Source organism: Leuresthes tenuis, unplaced genomic scaffold (assembly GCF_036924035.1).
Source record: "Leuresthes tenuis unplaced genomic scaffold, fLeuTen1.0.hap1 SCAF_12, whole genome shotgun sequence".
Classification (NCBI taxonomy): domain Eukaryota; kingdom Metazoa; phylum Chordata; class Actinopteri; order Atheriniformes; family Atherinopsidae; genus Leuresthes; species Leuresthes tenuis.
In genome coordinates, this window is record NW_027325366.1 from 2,114,443 (window position 1) to 2,130,222 (window position 15,780).

Here is a 15,780-nt window from a genome sequence, read left to right on the forward strand (position 1 = left end):
GTGCAGCGTCTTCCACTTGCCCTGTCAGCTTCAGGGCCCGGCATCCATCTGCTAATGGGCCCTTCCTCCCTCATGGTCGACCACCTGGACATCTGTCAGCACCAGGGGTCTGGATCCTTTAGAAGTGCTGAGCTGAGTCTCCAAGTAGTCAGTTCCCAGAGGAGACAGGGTGCGAGTCAGAACGTTTGTTGAGACCTTGTCATCAGCTACTCCCTGTCCACCTCTTGCTCTCCCCCACATTAGTCGTTTCCCCTGCATCAAGCTGAGTTTCATCAGAATGTTTATGTTGAGGGGAGGTTATATCGATAAATGGGAAGAGCACAGGTGACAGTGAAATTCTGGCACACTGCATGATATTATTAAACTTATATATGTGACGGGCTGCAGGGATAAATTACAGATTTGTTACTGCAGGGATGTCTATGTTGAAAGGAAAGGTATAAGAAAAAAAAATCCCTAAAGTTCTGCATTGGCCAAAACCCAGGAGGAACATCATGTGGTACTTTACTGATAATATAAAGACCTAAGTGAATTATTCAGTAAAGGGCCAGTGATGTACTGTAAAGATAATTTACAATGAAACTGCTCCTCCTGTTCAAATGGAGCTCTCCACTGTTGCCCGCCATGCTGTGCATGCTCAGGACGGGAAGCTGAATAGCAATGAAGATTCAGTCCTTTGATTTCCTCAGCAGAGCAACTTTTTAGGATCTGGCATTATATGAACACAGTTATCATAAATGGGACTGGAAATTTGATTAGTATTGACTGTATCTACCAACCACATTTCCAGAAAAAATGGGACATATTTCTAAAAGGCAAGAAATACTAACATCTGCCATTTGTTAGACTCTTTACTTAATGGACAGAGGGGAAAAAAGCTGAGACTTTTTTCAGCAAGTACATGGTGTACGAGGGCCTTCAGCTTCAAACTGAACAAATGGCGCTGAGTAGTTGGTTGCTGGCATGTCGTTCCCTGTCACATCTTTGCAGGGGGGCAGCACATAGCCTGTCATGGGTTTCATTTATGACTATAATCCACTAATCTGACTCTGAGACCTTGAAATGAAACCTTGAGACCTTGTGGCTGCGCATGTATTTTGTCATTCAGAGATCTGCAAACCTATCAGTAGACTTAAAAATTCATTAAGATATAGTCTTTTAAACTGCAACAGGGAATGTTGCTTCCATAAACTAGGAAAAACGAAGAATCTGCTCATTTATGCTGGCTGATTACTTAATTGTGCCCATATCTTGCTAATGCCAGGCTGTTTGCTGTAGTGACGATGCTGAGCAAGCCTTTAATCGTCGGGATATATTGCCTCATGGATAAACTGAGTTCAGTCTCATTTCATCGTGCAATCTCTTGCAGTTAAGCACAGTGTTACTAATAGTAAAAAAGGCTTCATCGAGCTGCTTGAAATACACTGAAATGTAAATTGTTTGCTCTTGTACTGAAAGTTGTGGCCATGGCCTGGCAACTCGTCCCCATGTCTAAGTAAGGCCCAACTCAGCTGGCTCTAATCTTCTATCAGAGTATTTTTCTTCCATTGAAAACAAACAAACCGATCGGAAGTCAGAAATAGATTTAATGACACCATAATGACCTTCATCTTTAAAAGCACACACTCCTGCTAGTGCTGTGAAGCTCGTCTGATTTGCTTCAGCAGTTATTTAGTTATTCGTTCACTGCGGCTTCTTTCATTTTATGATTCGACAAACACTTGGATTGCGAATCCTGAAAGAAACTAGTGAAACTATTATATTTCATGGAAGTGGAATGTGTTTATAAAATTTGCACAGGAAGTGTGTCCCAACGGTGGGCTGATTAGGAGGTTTACAATACTGATGAAACAAAACCGAAAATGACCAACGACTCCCTTCAGGCAGGAAGGTGATTACACAAGCTTCCCTCACAGCCCTGATATTCACCACGGAGGTGAATGAAGATAGGGGCTGATAGGAAGGTGTAATTTACAGAGAGAAGATTAGACTCCATGTTTGGAACATCACAGGTAAATACACTTTGAATCTAAAATGACCTGATTTTCCAGGGCCTGGAGGTTAGCAGTCAAACAGCTCTTTAGTTGATGCCAGATCAGGCTGGAGTGTCATGTCCATCAGTGTTTGGACTCTGTAAAGGACCTTCAGATGATCTGAAAACTGAGTCCCAGTTCATTGCAAACCCACCCCAACAGAACTCTTCATGACAGATACTGAAATTCATTTGATGGCCGAATTCATTTGGTCAAACCAGCTTCACAGTGCCTGCAACATTTCAAGCCTGAGGATTTTTCATTTTTGATATTCCACATTATTTATGTAGCGCTGGCTTCGCAGCAAAGCCGTACCACTGCCAGTCAAAGAGACAAGAGAATAATGAAGTGGATTCAGTGGCTTTGAGAGTGGACGTGAGTGGAAGAATTAATGTCAGGGCTGAATTAAAAGACTTCTGTGCCCCTCAAGCCTCAGTGTATGAGGATGAGGTTGTGCTAATTAATAGTAAAACAAAGAAAGAATTTTTTTTTTAAAATCAGTGTTCTCGGGATGAAAGACACCAATGCTGACTGTAAGACGAACAGTAATTATAATATTTGCACAAAGCTGATAAATTTAAGCTATTTTCCACTCTGTTATCTAACTTTTCTTAAATACAGAAGACTGTGCAACTGCTTTCCCTCCGCTTGAAGGGTTGTGGAGATGGTTTTAAAATGGCCTTTGATGCTTTAACAGCCACTGTAATTGTCACTTTGCTCAGGAAGTGTGCTCTAACGGTCGCTCGACTGACTCTACTTTGTTACTCATTGCCATGGAAACAACATTGCACTCTTGTCCTCTGGTTTATTTGCAGACAGGGACTCTTTAACATGTTGGCTGCTGTCATCCACTTTAGTTTCACAGACAGGGATTGACACCATGGTCAGCAGCATCTATAGACGGCTCCCATGTACACATCCTTACATGCTGCCTCACAGCTTTCAGGGATCCAACCTTCAACATTCTCAAAAGTAAAATTTGCATCAGTTAGCTTCACATCTATGCTCCTGGTTGGGCATCTGAGGGTACCAATGCCTTTTATGTCATGTCCATGGTATGAAAGATTGAACTGATTAATTAACAGTTGTTTCCTAACCGATGGCTCTTTCTCATGTGAAACAAAGATCAACCAAATCAAAGTGAGTGAAGGTTAAACAGTCATTGATCTGCATTCAATGTATATGAAAGAAATACAGATTTAAGTGCAAAATACCTTCTGCATTTAGCATGTAATTCACGCATGTCGTAATCAAAAAGCCTCTTACATTTTATCAAAAGTTGAGTCTTGAGATGATGAGTGTCCTTGGAGAAAAATGTCCAAAAACTGCTTTAAATGAGCACAGCTCACTGTTGTGTGAGTGTGAAAGAAAAAAAGAGGGCATGTCTCTCTACATATATTTATTAATGAATTTCTTTGATGGAAAAGGGCACCTTAATTATTTTTTCTTATGTGTCCAATTTTTGCTCGATTAAGCATGATGACAGTGTGATTTAGAGACGAGTAACGTAATTACTGATAAAGCCCTGCAGTACAGGGGCGCATGTCTAATTTAAAATGCCTCAGATTTCTCTTTGAACTTCTTGTAGAAAGATCTTTCTAGTAAATCACATACATGCATTTCTCTTATTCTGCTCAGGTGGGAATGGGCAGAAAATCACTATTAAGCTTCCCTCTCCATTCTGCTACTTCTAAAGTCAATGATTAAAATCTGGCATCCTCTAGATTTAATTAACTTACCATTGTACTGAAGCTTCCCTGCAAGGATATTAAAAAAGGCATTACTCTACTGAACAAATGGAGGCTGAGCATCACTAGAAATCAAGCCTAACAGACTTTGACAATAAATTTCTTTGCCACAGACACACTGCAGGCTTCAACTGAAAGTGAAATACTGCTGTTGTTGTTATGTTATTTCCTTTATGTAACGGACTACAGAAGGACATCAAACACTCTCCCGTGTACGTACCCATGATATCCATACAAATGTATTTGTTGTAGGACCACTTGATAAAAAATCTGATAAATGATATAAACATTTTCAGCACAGTTGAGTGGAATATGACAGCCGCAGAGACATTTTACGTATTTCTCTGTGTTCTCCTGTACAGTATCAAGGCATTTGTTCCACACCATATTAAAATTATACAGCGTAGTTTAGGACTAGCTCACGAAGGCAGCTTTCTAATTAACTCAAGAGAGGACTTGTTATTCTATTCATCATATCTGATTTCTTGAAAAAGTGACAACCCTTAACCACAGTCTTTACTGTAAATGAGAACCCACAATGGCAGTAAACATATAAGAAGGCCACTCATGAAAATGACTTTTAATACAACTAGAGAGACAGAGTGGCTCCTGCTGTCCAGCAGGCACTGGTGGAGACTTTATTTTGGGTTTCCATGATCCAGTTAGCCTCATGCTGGCATTTCCAGTGAGGCTTCAACCCAGTCAGTTATTCCCAGACATAATTTTAGGAGTGAAACTCCACAACACATGCATATAGAAACACAGATCCTTTTGACTTGTGCACTACGGTCTGTGAAAACACACGAGAAAAGGTTCTTGAGATGAGGTCAAGGGGAGGACGAGTCAGCAAGAGGACACAGATGAACCATGGAGAGTGAGAATGAATGGAGTGAGGAAGATGGATGAGACACGAGGGCCTGTCTGTTTATCATTATAGGACTGTGTATGTGTGTTTATTTGTCAATGACTGTGTTTAAACAAAAAGTTCAAGTCTGATATTTTGTGTATTTTTCTAAAGTCTGAGCTTCCAGGAATGATATTCTTTGGAACCACTAACTGGTATGTTGATGGAAGTAACCTCCTCTCTCTGACTGCATCTCACTTTGTCAAATGAAGAGTCAATAACCTGAGGTTAACTCTCAGTCCACCAGCACCCAGACTACTAAACATGTTATCTGACTTGTTGAAACCGTGTCAACAGATATCTTAGCAGTCCCGTTGCTTTTGTTGTTGCTTCCTCGTAGCATTTTCTGGAACAGCAGCCATTCAGAAAGGTCAGGTTTTAATCATAAAAGCTTGGAGTAAAACTCTCCTTCCACAGCTACGTGTACAGCTCTGCATAAAGAGAAGTGCCTGTCTATGTACAAGGCTTGGAATTCATAAAAAGTCACATCCTGAAGCTGGTCAAGAGCTTTTCGCATCAGTTTTAAATGCATAGATTAACCCTTTATTGGAGACTACTCTATAGTTGCATATCGCTGGTAATCCTTTGTCTGCAGTGAGTGTTGAACTAACTGAGTTTGTACTAAACTGAGCAGAAAAAGAAATCTTTAATTCAAATAATTAACAAAGACTGAACATGAAATCAGGAGACTGTCCTCCAATAAATGTAGCCATGGATCATAGAGGAAAATAGTTTTATTGTCAGTCTTTGATACATTTAGCTAATATACATATTAACACACATATAAACCTAAATATGTATGCCTGATGAACACAGGTAGTGAAAGAAGCAAACATTATCTGTGGTACCACAGGGGATGTGCACTGAAGGCCCCCGTGTCTTATTCACAGCGACCCGTTACGGATGTCAAGAAAGTCCTGGTAATGGAACCAATAGCTGACATCATGACCACCTTTTGGACATCCTGGAAAAGTCCTGTGTTTGCTGGGACCCAACGAGGAAGTGTTAAAAGTGTTTTGTTAAAGTTATTAAGTCATATGTTGCTCTTTAACTGGCATCTCATGGTTGAAACAAACGAATGTTTGAAAGCACTATTCATAACCCCAACATCCATCCAACCAGACCTCCTCCTTCCTTGTGGGGATTTCTGTGTCTTGTTACAGCAAAGACTCAAGAACGATGTCTGGAAACGCCCCTATGAGTCATATTTAAGGGTATGAACAAACAACCTGTTGGCTTGTTTGACTTTTTTTGGGACCGATAAGAAAGGAGAATGGTGTTGGTCTTTGTGAATTCTCTGCTTATTGAATGGCAGCAAGCAGCTGACCGAGACTTGAATAGGCAGCGTATCTACTAAATATTCAACAACGAAAAAATAAAATTCACTAATTATTTCCCTGAGTAATACTTTTACAGGATAATGATAATCGATCACGCTAAAATCCCAGCAAAGCTCTCGTCTTTAACATCTGTGTGCAGTGTTAGAATTGCTGTGTATTTCGGTGCTCTGCAGCCGGTAAATTAATTACAGTGGGGCAGGGGTCCAGGCCCCCTGTGATTTCAGCATAGCATGGGAATCCAATGCAGTGAGAGTAGCATATTCTCACTGGTTGCTGTATGTCTACAAAAAAAACCTTGATTCATCTACAACTTTAGACACTGAGATGTTGAATGTGAGCAATCCGATCAGGTTTGTTGATTTCTAAAAAACATCTGTGTAGCAGCCAGATTAGCCACCCTCAGCTAGTTTGTTCAGAACATATTTATATTCTAAATATTTACCTGGTACAAACTGCAAAAATACATTTGTAATCAATTTGCAATTTTCCATCCATTTTCTAATGGATTTTCTTAATCCGTCGGTCGGGTCACGGGGGGGCTGGAGCCTATCCCAGCAGTTATTGGGCGAGAGGCGGGATACACCCAGAAATAAGGTCTAGGTTCCCCTTTAAACAACTGAGTTCAGTTTGGACATTGGGAATTTAGGGTCTGAGGTTTCCCGTTAAGTACAAGCTCACTTAAGTGATGTGTATGGGTTTGTGTTGTCTGAGTGTGTGTGTGTGTGTGAGAGTGTGTGTATGATACCCCTTCATATTTATCCTGTCTCTTAATGCTTGGCACTACAGTTTGCACTATACTCAACTAATTGCATGTTACAAGGTATGACCTCCAAAAGTAAGGCACTTAGATCAGTCTCAGTAAATATGAGGGGTGTAGGGGATGCTGCTTAAACATGATCATAATCACATAATCACACTTAATCATAGCTCACCCACTGCTACCATGGGGTGCCGTTTGTAAAGCGGCTCACGCTGAAAATAACAGCAACGTTTTGTCACATTTAGCTTCAAACCATGTTTAAAAAACAACAAAAAAAATTTTGAGATCACATTTTTGCACATTTACAATTTATATTTGTCAACTTTAAAGAGATATTTCAAATATTTAAATCCAAATGTTAAATGTTACACTTAACTGTGAAATGTTGAGTCTAAATCCATCCATCCATTTTCTATACCCGCTTAATCCGTCGGTCGGGTCGCGGGGGGGCTGGAGCCTATCCCAGTGGTCATCGGGGGAGAGGCGGGGTTCAATTTTAGAGACACCAGTTAACCTAACAGCATGTTTTTGGACGGTGGGAAGAAGCCGGAGAACCCAGAGAGAACCCACGCATACATGGGGAGAACATGACTCCACACAGAAAGAACCAGCTGGGAGTTGAACCTGGAACCCTGCTGTGAGGCGACAGTGCAAAACCAATTTGCAATTAATTATAACCAATTAATTGAGATCTAACTTTTTGGCTTGATAATAAACAATTCTATTCAATTAGTGATTCCTGATCAATTATCTTTTGAGACTGGTAAAAAAGAGAGGAAAAGGCCTTTAATGGCAGTTATTACTCAGCTGGAGTTATAAAGTATTCACATATTGTTCAAATGTGCAAGTATGTGCATTACTTTGGAGAAGGGTGGCGCATGCATTACCGGTGGCCAGGTTGTGTTGGACAATATCTCGGTGAACCCCGGTGAAGTGTATGACTCATCCTGGACAGTGTTAGAGCACAATGTAGCTCTGTCAACTACATTAAAACTGCCAAGGCCATCTGATCATGTGTCTCTGACCCTTAGCACCGTGTGTTAGAATGAACAACGAAGGACTGCACCTGCACCTGTGGCCTTTAGAGAGTCCTCAGACAGACCCTTAAATCAGTATGGCTGAAAGAGTAAGAACTCTTCTATACCTCTGAGATGAGATTTTTTCTAAATGTGAGCGTGAGCGAGCCTCAGAGCTTGATGTTGAAGCCAACAGTCCTGCATGACATGCTGTCAGACTGCTGGTTTCCTTTGTTAGCTCGAAGGAGAACCCGACGCATTTGAAGATTGCGGTTTCTGGAGTGAGAAAATGGAAGTTGTGATGGATATACGCAATGCCTGATCATCCACTCTGGCAGCAGTGCAAAGAGAAGCCATTAGATATTACCCCAGTATTAACTTGGCTGGATAGCTGTCTCATAAAAAAATCCTTCATCCATTTGATGATGTGATGCCACTTGGTCTGAAACAGAATGGTAGTTTCTCAGAGTGTTAACTCATCTGCGACACATGTGTGTTCCAATAAAATGCTGCTTTTAGGTGGTGTCTTACGCTGCAAACATACATTTTGTACTTTGGAACTCACTTTAACATACAAACTGTAATGTTCTGTTAACTTTTGTCCTGATTCTCAAACTCCAAATTACTCTTCTCAAAAACCTTAATGGCAATTTGAATGCTGATTTACAATGATGATGCTTTCAATTCTCATGATGAATACAAGAGCTCCAGCAGTTTAAAGGCTTACAGTACACAGAAAAGGGTTGTTTGAGAGGATTTATTATCTACGTTATGGTGAATCACCGTGGTCTGAAAAGAATTCCCAGCTGTGAAAAGAGAAGTAATTCGGACATTTGTGCCTATATGGCTTGACTCACTTTGGATCACACAGACTGTGGACTGAAGTTAAACAAAGGTCAATCTTTTCTCTTGACTGTTCAAAGCTGAATTTGGGTTCAGCTGGTGTAGCAAGTTAGCTTTCAAGAGCCACCGTACAGTGAGAATATTGGAGTGAAAGACACAACGATGCTTGCTGCTGTATACAGAGTTAGCATAAGCATGTGCTCTGCACTGACTGTTTGTTTGTGTGTGCGTGTCTGTGTGTGTGCATGTGGTTGTTAAGAATCTCCTCTGTGCAAGCCCTGAAGGTTGGTCCAGAATTTACTGTCATTTCTCATCCTAATGGTTCCTGCCACAATCTCTTGCCAACACACGGCTGCAGAAGAACCAAGAGCCAGGAGGAGAAAAGAAAACTCAACAGACATTCAATCTGTCTCTTACTGTCTCTCTGAACAAATATCACCCACTCTATTGTTTGTAGAAAATACGACTGTCACCACTTCGGAGCCTTTAACACACACAGCTTCTTTTCTATATATATGTATATATCTATAGATATAAATGGACAGAGAGAGAGGGGTAAAAGCAGCATAAATGCACCTGTCGTTCCTTGTGAGGTAAACACAAAACATGTCGGATGACCAAACCTACAGCAGATGACAATGCATCATTACATCCTACATCTGGAAATAATTCAGTTTTACCAGAGGGGGGGAACATTGGACAACCGGCTGTCAACTTATGTCTAAGTGCAGTGGTAGCATGACAGAGCTCAGCACTCTCCTGTCGAGGCGTGAGAGTTCATGATGAATCCCTACTTAAGGATATTCGAAGGAGATATTCCCTGTTTATCTGCTGACAGGTCTGTCTTACATACAAGGTGTCATGAAAGTGTTTTAGAGCCACTGAACCAGTTGAGCTGGATAAAGATGCCTCATTGTCACAGTATGATTTTTCAGATGCTGTTGCAGTAGCAGGAGGCTGCCTCCTCTCTAACCCATCCAGGTTTAAACTTTCTATCTGCAAAACAAGCCAAGCAAAAACGATCAGCCTGGCGAATGTGTTCTCTCATCGTGCCTCTGTTGTGGTGCCTCTGTCAAGCTGGCTGTCTATGCCCATTAGCACACAGCAACATAAGAATGTAGACAGTCATGTGTCTTATGTAATATCAATTTGAAAGAATGAATGCATAATGGAAATAAATCTGTTGCAAGTTTCTTCTCTGTTGAGACTTCTCAAAACAGATTTATCCTACCCCAGCTGTCATTGGGCGAGAGGCAGGGTACACAGGTCACCATTACAGGGCCACACAGATGCACAGTCCTCACAGAAAGAACCAGCCGAGAGGAGGCCACCGTGCAGCCCCCGAATTTGAACTGGAAAACCAAACAAACGCATTAAAAACAAAACTAAGTGCAGCAAAAATGATTTCAGTTTGAATTTTTAGCTTTCAGATTCAGATGCTTTGTGGACCGGCTTATGTTTTATGTAATATAAGACCCCTCATGATCCTGAGTTGGATTAAGCAGGTGTAGAAAGTGGATGGAAGGATGTTTATTTCTCCACCCACGGTCGAACATTTTTTTTTTAAGATTTAAGTTTAAAGAAGCCCTTTTAGGAGAAAAATCATTCGTTTTAATTTACATCGTGGAACATCTAAGGTAAACTGGCTGGATTTTGACAAGCTCTGTTGGTGGAGGTGAAGCCAATCCATTTAAAACTTTAGAAGTAAGCAGTAAAATCTGAAAATCAATCTGAAAATGGACAGGGGGTCAGTACAGGGATACCAAAACTGAACTTACACAATTTTTGAACCAGTTAAAAGGTGAACGGTTGTGCCCTGAACAATTTTTATATGATGCATGTCACCATAACAAGCACTGCTTATGTCTGTTTATTCTAACTGTTGCTATGGTCTTATTGTCTGTTTCTAACGTGTCTGTGGACATCAGCAGCAGCAACTATATCTCACTTTGATTGGCTGTACAATATAGAAATGTTTGCCTTCTTGCCTTAATGGAAACATGGCTGAAAAGATAATGGTCAGCGGTCCAACCTGTAGAACAAAGGGTTTGGGGTTCTCTGTTGTGTGGAGAGAGGTTCTGGGGTGACAGGTTAATCCCTTGGTGGAGGTATCTGTTATTATGTGAATAAAAACCGGTGTGAGCGTTGGTGTCACTGTGCATCCATTTCCACAGCTATTTATTACAGTTGTGTAAATTCACCCTAAGATACGCTGACTTAGCAACCAGAAGATCACATCAGAAACACCTCACCTCATCATGGGTGATTTTAATCACTGCAGACCAGGTAAGGCTTTTACTTTTATCTTTTATCAATATGTGACTTGTTTGATTCGTCTTCCTTATCCTGCCTCTCTTTGTGATGCTTTCATTAAAGGGGACATATTATGCAAAAATCACTTTTCCAGCTCTTCTATATTAATATATTTGAATTCGGGGTGCATACAAACCCCCCCCAGTGTTAAAAACAACAACCGCGTCCATTTTGCATGCGCTGCTGCAGCCACTCACTCTCTTGTCCCTCAAGTCTGTACGAACCAGTCAGATGTCGCTCCCCTTCCTACGAATCTTGTCACCCAGACCCACTTCCTGAACTCTCCAGCAGTGGCCAACACCCAGTCTCCACCCACCACGCCCCACAGGTTATAAAACAGCAAAGCTCAGGTGAGGTGCCCACATTTCATTCATCGCAGTGCAGAATAAAGGTTGGCAGTATGGCGAAGTATGTGTCGCCATTGCCCTGCCACGGCACACAGTTTAGGAATGTTTACTTTGCTTCTATCTAAATACGTGTTTTTCCAACTACACGCTAGAATCATTTAGCCCAGTGTTTCTCAATTCCGGTCCTCATGACCCACTGCCCTGCATGTTTTCGATGTTTCCCTCCTCCACCACACCTGATTCAAATGAATGGCTCCTTCTCAGGCCACTGCAGAGCTTGATGACGAGCTGATCATTTGATCAGGTGTGGAAACAACGAAAACATGCAGGGCAGTGGGTCATGAGGACCGGAATTGAGAAACACTGATTTAGCCTAATGATGACAAAAACAGAAATGTCCTGTTCTATCCTCGGTTCTCTTACTTTTTCTCTGGCCTCTTCTTTCTCAGGGTCTGACTCTGGCTCAAACATGTATGGTTGCAACAGTAGTGGGCAGCCATGACCAGTGCTCATACTCAACTGTTGTCATGGCAGCCTGACGCCGAACTGAGGTCGGCACGTTGGGCGGAAGTCGGGCGGAAGAGGGGGGCGGAGTGAGCAGCAGCCTTAGCAGCGACACGAAAACCAACCGCCTCAGTGCAGAGTGCTACAGACAGTGTGCAGAGAGGGCTGCTGTGCTTGATCCGTGAGGAATTTGACCAAATGATTTCACAGACATGTCATTAAGGTGCCTGGACCTGTGTGAATGGGTAGAAAAGGGTATAATTGTTCTCCTTTAAGGAGACTAGTAATCTCTGCATAGCCCCCCTTGGGATGTCTACCACCACACTGTTTACTTTGTTCTGGTTCTGAAGAAACTGGAATGTTGTTTTGTACCGGTTTGGTTGGAAGAGGATTGTAATTCTCCTCAGGAATCTTACTATTGCACAAACTGGGACATATTTAAAGATGCTTGTGCCAACACAGTTTCTGCTTATGTTGCCTTTTGTATGGGTTTCGTGATCCTCGATAGATGGATCTCTATCAACCCAAATTGTACAAACCATGGGTAACCAAATCTGTGAAAGATGTCATTAAACAGCAGAATATTTGTTTTAATCAAAGAGATATTATTCATTATAGAGAACTGCAAAAGGAGGTTAAACAGGAAACCAAACCTGATAAATGTAAGGACAAGGTAGTGGAGTGCTGGTCGCTATGTCCTCATTGATTAAGTTCCTTTAGCAACTGTTTTGATTTTTAAGAGAAATTGTAGTTTTTAAAGACGTATTCCTGGGTTTTACTGCTATCATTGTGGATAGGCAGGTAGTTGTTAAACTTTTCCAGGTTGTAAAAGAGAGGAAGAGTCCTGGCATAAACTAAAACACTGTGTGGAGCAGGTGGGTGAAACTCTTTGGGACATTTTCAGCTGATCCCTGAATGATTTTAGGCCTGTCTGCTTATGCCATCCTTTGAAACACTTGTGAAAAGTGAACTTTTAAACACCGATCAGAATCAGTGAGGTCCTCTCTAATTTACCTACAGGCCAGGTAGAGGAGTTGACGATGCACTTTGCACCTGTTTTCGATTGACTTTTCCTCCACCTTTAATTACATTCACATTCAGTCCAGTCCATAGACTGCAGAGTTTGCACATTGATTCAGGCCTAATTTGCTGGCTGATGGATTTTTTAACACTTCATTCACAACATGTCAGAGTTAATGGCATTTTATCAGACATTCTCTTGTCTTCCACTGGCTCATCTTCGGGGTGCGTTCCCGTCCCCCTTTTATTTGTTTGGTATACAAAGTCTTGTCAAAGCCAATGTGAAGGTCACAATATGTCAATGTTTGCCAATGATTCGGTTATTGTATCCTTGCTTTGTAATGATAGTCCTCGCCATGGCCCTGTTCTGAAAGGGTTCATGGATTGGTGCAGAGCTTCCTGGCTGCTGATTGATATGTCAAAGACTGGATTTTAGAAACGATCCCCGTTGTTTTTCCCCCAGTAGAGATAATCGACCAGATGTTAGAGTGTCGAGGGCACCAACATTGAAGCCAACATTTTAACATCATATTGATGCAGTGCTGGTTTAATGTTGATTGCACTTTTATGAGAATGTTTTTATGTTTAATTTAATCTGTTTTACTTTTCCCACTTGGTATGGTCCTTTTCACCTTAGAAACAGAAACGGACTCACTAATAGGTTATTGGGAAGGTGTGTTGGAAAGTGGCAGGCACCACTTTAAGCAACCTTTCACAATTTTAAGTAGAGGATTCTAAGCAAGGCTCGGCCAATTCTTGCTGACCCGTCTCATCCTCCACCAGCTCCACAGAATACCACAGTGCGGGACAATTAAACTAAATCATTCTTTTGTCCCTACAGCCAATAGTGTCTTAAATGGCTGACCCGTAGGGTTTAAACTTTTTGCTATTTGTGTGCTTGATGCTGCTGTGCCACAAATTGGCCTTCAGGCATAATAAAGCCGACCTTGACCTTGATCTTGACTAATAGACACGAGTCTTTACCTTTGCAATCATTAATTTGATAACTGTATTGATCTGTTCATCCAGTATAAAAAAGATGCCGAAAATCTCCCCCAGACTTAACAGCAGAGCCACTATATGGAGCCGGAGGGCCACCAGAACTGTCGAGGGGATTTGATTTACCAAGCCAAATGTATTCAGCGTAATTTTCCTGAAATTATTAAAGTTGAACGTCATTCAGGTTTTTAGGTCACAGACAGTCCAGTTGCAGTGCATTATTGCTAACCTGATAGGCAATTAGGTACCTGGGTATAATCTGCAAATCAACTGAAAGGATATTATGTTTCCTGAAAATAGTTCCCTCATGCAACATATTCAAAGTGAAAAGCACTGAACCCAAAATGGACTCTTAAGGCACTCCACATGTGAAAGGAGCTGAAGAGGAACCACCCCCTACAAAGATTACAGTTGACAGATTATGACTCTCTTTTTCTTTTGCAATCAGCCAGTAGTTAGAGGGAACAGGTTGGTGAAATAACTCCACTACAAAAATCCCTGATCATCAGTCTCACATACATGAGCGTTAAAGTCATCAACAGTTGAAAGACAGTCGTATTTTAGCATAAATCTCACCAGCAAACCAGTAAAATGATGGACCTTTTTGTACTAATGCAAAGCACCAGAGGAGAAGACATGATAATATGAAGTAAAGTGATGGAAAAAAGATATGGCAACATATCGTACACTCACAGATACACAATAAAACATTCTCTATGCAGATTTCCTTCATTTTTTAAACATCTAATGGCATTCTTAATGATGTGTATCAGAACACGCAGCTCTCACTTAGAAATGACAGCTAGATCAGTCTGAGGCAGTGCCTGGAACTGATTACCTCTTAGCTTGGACCATGCTGCATTTATCAATAAATCCATCAAAATTTTACTGTGCTTAAATGAATCATGCATCAAATATGTTGAGAAATTGAAATTATTCTTGACAATCACTGTTTTTGAGACTAAAGGTCCAGAGCAGCACAGATCTTGTTTCTACTCACTCGATGTATCACTTGGATTATATCTCCTACTTTCTTTTTCGCACACATCAAGGTGTGTTTCACATCCTCATTTAACGTAACAGCTGAGTAGTGCTCCCACCAACACACAAGAAAAAGTGTCCATTTGGTTTGTCAGAAAGACTTTTATCTACAGTTTGGGGAACTTGGTTTGAATAATAAACTTTGTAATGTGTAGATGATATTACTAATATTAACCATAAATAAGCAATAAGCGCGCTTCTTCTTTTTTACGGCATATTAGATGTTATTATTATAGTTTTAATGATATAAAACTGAGGTCCTAATTCATGAAAGACACATAATCATGAAAAATTCTCAGTTCAGATTTTAAGGAAGTTTCTGGCTTCTGGTTTCACGGCGCACTGGACATAAAGATCTGCTGCACTGGAAAAGCTAAACCCAAAATCTTCATATGTAAAAGAGTTTCTTCTCCTGCCAGTTTGTGATATGTGTGTTTGTGTCAATTTCTCAGGCAGCCAGATCAGTTTCACTCTTACAGAAAGAAAAAGAGACAAAACGCCAAGTAAGCAGAATGGACGTGGTGATCCCAGAGGAGGTTCTTGTGAAAAAGTTTGTGCACCCATGAGAAGCACATCTCATTATCTTTCCTAAAGACTTCAGCTTCTTATGATAATTGCTCCAAAGTATCTGCCATCTTTCTGTTGCTGTTGCTAGGCAAAGGATGGAGTTTATTGTTCTGTCATCGTCAAAGCCAGCAACATCCTGTGAAAGCACGAAGAAGTCCTCGGTTGGTTCAAGTTTTCCCGCTCTCTTTCGGTGCTGTATCAGTCTTCCCATTTCTCACAGTTTTGTCTAATCTATTCATACTTTGAATCTTAGCCTTTACCGTGACGCAGTAATACACTGGATTGTAAATTCTTGCAGCGTCTTGCTTCATGACTTTCTGCTTTCCACCTTCTGCACGCTTTGTG